The sequence below is a fragment of the Rhamphochromis longiceps genome, linkage group LG7, assembly GCF_057381845.1.
Source record: "Rhamphochromis longiceps isolate RC_006_pf linkage group LG7, R_longiceps_female_GT1.1, whole genome shotgun sequence".
Lineage (NCBI taxonomy): Eukaryota > Metazoa > Chordata > Actinopteri > Cichliformes > Cichlidae > Rhamphochromis > Rhamphochromis longiceps.
This window is the reverse complement of record NC_140563.1, coordinates 70,604,773-70,613,162: the sequence shown is the minus strand read 5'-3', so window position 1 is coordinate 70,613,162 and position 8,390 is coordinate 70,604,773. Positions and strand designations below refer to the sequence as shown.

General features: G+C 39.6%; 1 protein-coding gene across 1 annotated transcript in view; it reads left to right on the top strand.

Moving 5' to 3' along the window:
• Positions 1-159: 159 nt before the first annotated feature.
• The window catches only part of LOC146666956 (laminin subunit beta-4-like), a 75,886-nt gene continuing 67,655 nt past the window's right edge, over positions 160-8,390 (top strand). Inside the window, exon 1 of the mRNA XM_085415105.1 lies at positions 160-1,385. The gene's annotated coding sequence lies outside the window, so the exon portion shown is untranslated. The remainder of the gene's footprint in view (positions 1,386-8,390) is intronic.

Genomic DNA, 8,390 nt, shown 5'->3' with positions numbered 1-8,390 from the left:
GACAGAGATGAACAAGAGCAGGTGAGACTCACATGTTAGTCAAATGGTTGTTTACCAAGAGTATCACCGTATCACAGGTCCTCATGTATCTCGTACCTAGTGTTTCTTTTTAGGTTTGTTATTTTTCAAATTATATATTTATTAAGTTCTGCAGCTTGTTTGCACAACAAGGCTGAATAATTATAAACTTTTCTCAATCTAAATATTGTACTTTGGTAGAATTAAAAAAACAAGTGTAGTGCAGGTCTATGATGATTTTTAGTGCTGCTATCATCTAGTTCTGATTCTGGTTCTGTCTTTGTTAAATCCTATATAGTCCTGATTTTGAACTGTTGTAGTCCTGTTTTAATTCCGGATCAGTTCTGGGTCTGGTTGAATCGGGGTTTAGTCCTCGTGTCTTGATACAGCCTGACTTTGTTCTGCCTCGCTGCTTAATTAAAAAACTAGTTTAAGGTGTCCTGCACATGTGATATATATTTTCCCCTATATGAAGTCATTCTTTTTTGAACAAAACTCAAAACTCAGCCAATTAATCTTTCAGTCATTTCTAACCCCCCCCCCCCAAAAAAAAAATACATCCCACATGCATAGGGCTAAGCCCCGGGTGTTTCAAATGTCTGGCTCCGCCTCTGGTAGAGAGAGTATATGGGCTCAAATTGTGGTCATAAATATTTTTTACTTGTAAATCAGGATTTGTGTGTTAGGTGAGCACTCGGCTGTCGGGGAAACTTGTTTGTTTAGCTAACCTGTGCAGGTGAATGAATTTACCCTGACTAAAGAAATCAAGAGAAACGCACCGGGCTGCTCAGTGACTAACCACGGTTACTGTGCTTTTATTATGAGTATTATACTGTAAGAGCAACAGGCTGGACTCTGCACATATTTAATAATCAGTTCTGCGCAGAAGCAAACAGCTGCATGTTTTCTGTCGCTTTCCACATGTGGAACGACATTAACGCCAACTTTTAAAAACCTGGCACTTCAGTAACCCCTCATTAGTCAATAGCTACGGATTAAATAGCAAAGCCCGATACTTATGTACTGAAACCAACTACTTCCGCTTGGCAGCTTAAGTTAAAATGTTACATTTTCCCCTGATTATTATTATTTTTTTTTTTTACTGAGTTTGTTACAAATATTCAGGTTAAACTGTCCAAATTATTTTTAATGAATTATGTTCACAAAGTCACATGTGCAGTACTCTGTACAGCTTGCATCCTTTAGGACAAATAATTTGAAACATTAATATTTCTTGTTCAATACTGAGCTGATAACACCTCTGTATGTTGTGACCAGGATGCAGCAGCAGACTGAACCTCGACTGAAACCTGCTCCATCATCTCATCTTTGCAGATGTCCATTTATAAAGCATCACCAACTCAAAGGTAAACATGATATTAGAAAATGTGTTAGTAAGGCCTTTAAAACAAATAAAAAATAAACAGCTGTCGGCAGAACTGTAGGACTGAACAACTTCAGATCCCGAGTGTGTGAGGACGGAGAAGGATCAGCTCTATTTCAGATTTGAGATAAACTTTATATTTCAGTTTGTGATGATTCAGGAGCTGTCCTCAGATTCAGATCTCAGCACCACCCAGTGACAGCAGACAGATCATCTTATATCTTCACTCTTTGTAGTAACTCCAAAATTAACTGAAGAAAACAGTACAAAGGTTAAAGTAAGTAAGTAAACTTTTCACAGATAAAGATCACAAAGTGCTTTACAACACAGAAAATGGGAATATAAAAACAATATAACAGTAAATAAAACAATGTAAAACAATAAAACTATAAAAACAGCATAAGAAGAAATTCATCCATGCTTTTCTAAATAAAAATGTCTTCAGCTGTTTCTTAAAAGAATCAATGGAGTCCGTGCAGCGAAGAGACAGTGGGAGAGAATCCCACAACCGTGGTGCCGCCGTCTGAAAGGCCCGATCACCACGAGTTTTAAAATGAGTGCGTGGTACCACCAGCAGTCTCTGATCTAATGACCTTAAAGCCCAGGGAGGCCAAGACTGGAGTGATATGCGATCTTCTCTTGGTGCCTGTTAAGAGACGTGCTGCAGCGTTCTGCACAGTCTGAAGACGATTTGTTAAACAAGTAAAAAGGCCGTTACAATAGTCTAAACGAGAAGAAATAAAAGCATGAATAATCATCTCAAGTTCAAGCTTTGATATCATTAGTCTGAGTTTAGAAATATTCCGTAAATGATAAAAACAGTTTCAGACCAGCTGCTTAGACTGCTGCTCGAGCGACATGTCAAATATGACACCGAGGTTTCTAAGGCTTGATTTTACAGAAGGGTCTAAGAAGCTGATATGCTGTCTGATTTCTGGGACCATGTGGTCTGGAGCAATAATTAGAGTTTCTGTTTTATCAGAGTTTAGTTGGAGAAAATTGTCATATAACCATTTGTTGATTTCTGTCAGGCAATTACTTAAATTAGACAATTTATAAAACTCAGACATTTTGAAGGAACAGTATAGTTGGATGTCGTCAGCATAGAGATGATAGGAGATATATTTATAGCGCTTAATAATTTGGCCTAGGGGAGATACATAAAGTAAAAAGAGAATTGGACCCAGGACAGATCCCTGAGGTACCCCACACGGCAAAACTGTTGATTCTGACGTGACATGATTCATGCAAACAGTAAAAGATCTCTCAGACAGATATGATATAAACCATTTTAAAACAACACCAGTAATCCCAAACAAGTTCTCGAGTCTGTTTATCATGATGCTGTGATCTACAGTGTCAAAAGCAGAGCTGAGATCCAGCAGGACCAGCACGGTGTGCTCTCCAGAGTCTGCTGCCATCAACATATCACTGGATACTCTAAGTAAGGCCGTTTCAGTGGAATGCAATTTATGAAAACCAGACTGGAAAGTGTCCATAACAGCATTTTTATCCAGGAAATAGTTAAGTTGTTCTAGTACTACTTTTTCTAAAATTTTTCGATATAAAAGGCAATTTTAACTTGTAATTCTATGTTATAACAACAACTTCAGTCATCTATCGTCAAACTGATATAGAACAATATGTTGAAATAACAAACATCTAGAATTACATTTTACAGTGCACAAAGACATAAACACAAAGCGTTTATGGATCACGGATCAGGATCAGTGAGATGTGGCTTTCTCACCCGACAGCACGGACACGGTTGTGGCTGAAAGCCGACAGCTCGCTGATTCTGATCCGTCGGCCGGTCCGCGTTTTGTGTTTACGCCCTTTTTGCACTGATTCTGAAGCTGCAGCTTTTATCTCTGTCCAAACAATATTGACTGAACTGTGGTGTAATCTATATGGATGTACATGCATGCGTCACTAGGCGGCAGTACTTACCCACAAACAGGAAATGGGTTGGCACGTGAACAGCCACGAGAAAAACTGCATTAAAGATTGTTGTTGCTCCACGTTATCACTTGAGCAGGAGTTTTATTCAAGAGCCCAACACAACATGAAGCAGCAGCAAAAGAAGATCCAAACTACGCTTCACATAAACATCGTCATGGATTCACTCTGACTTTTGCTGTTTCGCTTCGAGCACGATAAAAATCACACTTCATGCACAGCTCTCTCGCTCTCTCTCTCTCTGTGATGGATGCATGCAACCACACAACTGAGATGCTTGGTAATATTCATTTGGTCTTTTGTCTTATGTTTACGTTATGCTCTAAAGCTTCTGTGATCATAAGTTAACTAATTTGATATTTTGAGTTTACCTGTAATGCATGACAGCACTAAGCTATAGCCCAAATGGTGGCATAGACTTTGCTTTGCATTGCTTGTTATTTTATATAGGTATGTTATATTGATTATATTTCTGCTCTTTCGGAGTTACCTGACCTCCGCTCCAGTCCTTCCTGGTTTGGCTGAAAGAGGAGGCTGAGGGTGGAGCTGGTTTAAATGCAGAAGCCAATAAAGTGGACTGGACCATCTATTGTGATCATGCAGGGGGAATGGGGTTCTTCTTGAATGATGGTTAGCTGTTATCTCTTTAGTTTTCACCTTTGGTGTATATAATGGTTTATTCATTTGCTATATAACTGGAGCTGTTTCTCATTTGGGCAGGGCAGTTTGTTGAGTTATGTTTTTGTTAAGTGACTTTTGAGTAGCATTCTGTTAAGTTAACCTCTTTTATGGGTCCACTTGGTTCCTAAAAACTTTATTGTTTGTTATTTTGAATTTTTGTAATCATGTTGTCCTTTTTGGGCGTATAATAAAACCCATTTTTTTGAAGATTACATTTGTGCCTGTGTTCCTGGCTGCTTGGATCATAACACTCTCTCTCTCTGTATCCCGTCTAAAAATCTGTTTTCTGCATTATTCGCTTGCTTGTTACGCACAAGTCTACCACTGTTTACAGCCTGTCGGACGCTGTTTGTTTCCTTTCACTTACTTCCAAAAAGAAAGCCTAATTTCTGCTGTTAAATACTGAACATATTTAAACTTTTTAAAAATTAGAAACTTTTGCTGTGTCTCTAATCCAACCTCTGTAACCTTGTTTCACTTCAGCAGCATCAGGTAATGTTCAGATGTTGATTCATGGTTTTCTTTCGTTTTTGATGTACTGCAGAATATTTTTATAAAATCCAGGGCAGGAAAATCACCTTCATGTTTCTCTGTTTTATCCTCAGCTACTTTGACACAAAGGCCTCTGCTGTGACGCTCACACCTTTGATAAAGTCTGGCAAGTGTCAGCTTTCTTTTTATAGATATAAAAATATGGATATGTAGTGATGCATGATCAGAATCCAATCGTGGAATCGATTCTAGAAATCAGTGACGATACCGAGCCCTAACAGTTACACAATCATATCAAAAGTTTCCACTTTCTCTTTTGTATCAGACACACTGAGAAAATATTTGGGATAAATAACCATGAAAAGAATGTATATATTCAGTTTAGAGGTTTACACATCACATCATTATAATCACAGAGCCTGTTTCACTAGAATCGTCCACTTGATGGCGCAGTAGAGCAAATGAATCATCACAATGCTTCAAACCATAAATCGACCAGTTGGATAGAAGCTTCAGTTCATCACGAAGCTTCATCTCACTAACACTACTCACCAAGTCCCGTTCAGTTATGTTCTTATTATAGTTGTAATAAGAGTCTGAACACATATTTTACCCATTTTACCTGAATTAACACAAAAACAGTGAAGCAGCAAGTTTAACCTTTCACATGTTTTTAAACACAAATGAAACACTATATCATGAATTGCATCATTGTTGATGTTTTTTAATTAGTTTTTTAACCATTATGATCTATTTATTGATTATTTATCACCTGTAATCTATTTCTTATGACTGTTTTTACTAGCAGGCTTTATTTATTGACAGCTATGTTTACCAGGGTTACATAGAGCTGCTCAAAGCTCATTCCTGTCTGGAGAGCTCATAGTGCAGGAGGCCAGCTCGTCCACTAGAGGGCGCTGTTACACAGGCACACACTCACATTCAAACATTTAACAGTAACGTGTGAACGACAGAGACTTTAAACGAGAACCTGAATATGAAAACAAACACTGTGACCACAAACACTGATGACACACTGTGGATGTGACGTCACAGTGGGCAGTTACACACTCTTTAACACACACCTCTCTGATTTCACCTGAACTCACACTTTAATAAATTCACCTGCTGATCTTTATTCACACACGGACCGGGCCGCACCTCCACAGAAGAAAATACAGTCAGATGATCCTGACTTCTCAGCAAAGGTTCACATCATTCATAAACTCATTAAGACAGTGCACCATTTAAAAAATATTTCGGGGGACGTTCCTCCTCCCTCTCTGAACAAGATAGTTTAATAGTTTAATTATTTTACACTGTTACTGATGTGATGTTCTATAAAGTGGTTTTAATAAAATAAAAAAAGAGGCAAAATTTAGTTTGTTTCTTTATTCAACTTTTGAACAGTGGGACTCAGTCAGTACATATTCAGTTAATGCAAATTATTTACACGGCAGTGCACTACAAGCATACATCTAGACTCCACAGTAGCAGGTGGGGGTTTTCTTTTTTGAGGACGGCTCCTTTTACCTGTCACTACAGATGGTCTGTTTATGTTTTGATCAAGAGCCTTTTTTTGGGCAGCTGAAGAGGAGAAGTCTATCTTATGGCCAACCTCTGGCTGTATCTTGGTCATATTACCCAGCAAAACCCAGTATGCAGGTTCATCTGTAACAGTCCTTGTGCCACAGATCAACACTGTTGCTTCTACATTAAACAGAAGAGCAGTGACGTGGCTGCAGGTCTCTGCGACTCCGGCCATACAGGTGCAGTGGGCGACTTCAACCTTCCCTGTGATGCTCACAGTGACCCATGGCTGCAATGCTGGTTCATTCAGTCTTAGAGTGCAGCACCTGAAACACACACAGACAAAGTTCATTTAAAGACAAGAACTATGAGCCAAGGCCGACACAAATGTGTTTAATCTACTTTATCATAAATGTAACAAAGTGTCTAGAAAGTTAGCACATACATGTCATTTTTCATTTCTTTATGTGTCCATCTATAGAACGCTGCAGGTTATAGTCTAAATCTGTCTGTTCTGTCAGAAACCTGCCTGCAGAAAATGAACCTAAAGTATGTAATGCAAGGATGTCATCACTGTAGAGATGGAGAAAGCATAAAGTGACAATTATGAATCACTTAATATGATAAGGAGATTCTGCAGGTCATTAATCAAAGTATAAAACTAAAATAAAATGTATTTTTAGTGACACAGGATACAAACATGTAAGCAAGATGTGTAATTAGGATTATTTATAATAAATATGAATAAATTAGTGCAATTTCTTTAACCATAAAGAATAACAATCCTTCAGGAGAATGTCACATCAATGCACTGAACTCACTGTTATCCCTCTAACAGCCTCCACATGTTCTCACTGTAATTTCCCCTCATGAATGAATTTATGCTGCACTAATGTGAATGTTTGCAGGGAAATCAAACGCATTTCACTCGCAGTACTCGAGCTGACTTACCTTTGTTTGAATGACGACTTGTACGCGCTGACTCCACAGACAAGGTACAAAATAGCGCTAGGTGTTCGGGGTTTCTACTCCACGGCCGTATTTCATACGGGTCCACATTTCCAATGCACGCTATTTTCTGCAAGTACCGCTGCTTCGCCTCTGGACGCAATCGGTCTCTATACAGTTCATTCTCTTTTGAGCTGCTTTTAAGCATCTTTCTTGTAGTCGTGGTTCCAACACAGTGTGTTTGTTTTAATTCGTAGATTGGCGCTGCGCTCCCACAATGCATTGCGGTGTGACGTCAACTCCAAAGCCCTATATAAACCTAGTGGGAGTGACCCCCCACAGAGGGACAAAAGGACCCCTGATGATCCTCTAATCGCCTGAGCCAAGGTGTGAAACTGGGTGTGGGTCCCAATCAGCCAGAGTTTCGGGTGTGTTCATTGTGAAACCTGGCCCCACCTTATCATGCGAATTCCTGAGGTCAGATGGCCCAGGATGTGAGTGGGCGTTAAGGCGTCTGGGGAGGGATCTCAAAACTGGATTATAGATGGCAGAGAGTTGGTGTCATAAACCCCGCCTCTGTTCAAAGATGGTCGCTCACAGTGGACATAGATGCTTCTTTCACTCCTCTTTCAAACCATCTGTCCTCTCTGTCCAAAATGTGAACATTGGCATCCTCGAAAGAGTGTCCTTTATCCTTAAGATGCAGATGGACTGCTGAGTCTTGTCCTGTGGAGGTGGCTCTTCTGTGTTGTGCCATGCGCTTGTGAAGTGGCTGTTTGGTCTCTCCAATGTAGAGGTCTGGGCATTCCTCGCTGCACTGTACAGCATACACCACGTTGTTAAGTCTGTGTTTTGGCGTTTTATCTTTCGGGTGAACCAGTTTTTGTCTGAGTGTGTTGCTGGGTCTGAAATGCACCGGGATGTCATGCTTGGAGAAAACTCTCCTGAGTTTTTCTGATACACCAGCTACATAGGGGATGACAATGTTGTTGCGTCTGTCCTTCTTATCCTCCCTCGCTGGTGTCTGGTCTTCTTTTCTGTGCCTCTTTGCTCCCTGTAGTCGTATGAATGGTAAACTACACTCATTGGCAGCAGCATAGGCACATTTAAAATTTCTTCTGAAATTTTCCCTCTCTAGTTGTATTTATACTGGTCTGGAATTGCACACTAATAAGCACTTCACTGCATGTCTTGCTGTGTATGATTGTGTAACTGACAAATAAAATTTGAATTTGATTTTATTTTACCTGCTCTTTTTGTTCTGGTACAACATGACAAATGCGAAGATAAAAAACCCTCCCAATCCCTCTCCTATGGGAGTTATGCCTGTGCAATATTCTCTCTTACACACACCGACTTTCTCACTTTCTCTCTTTGC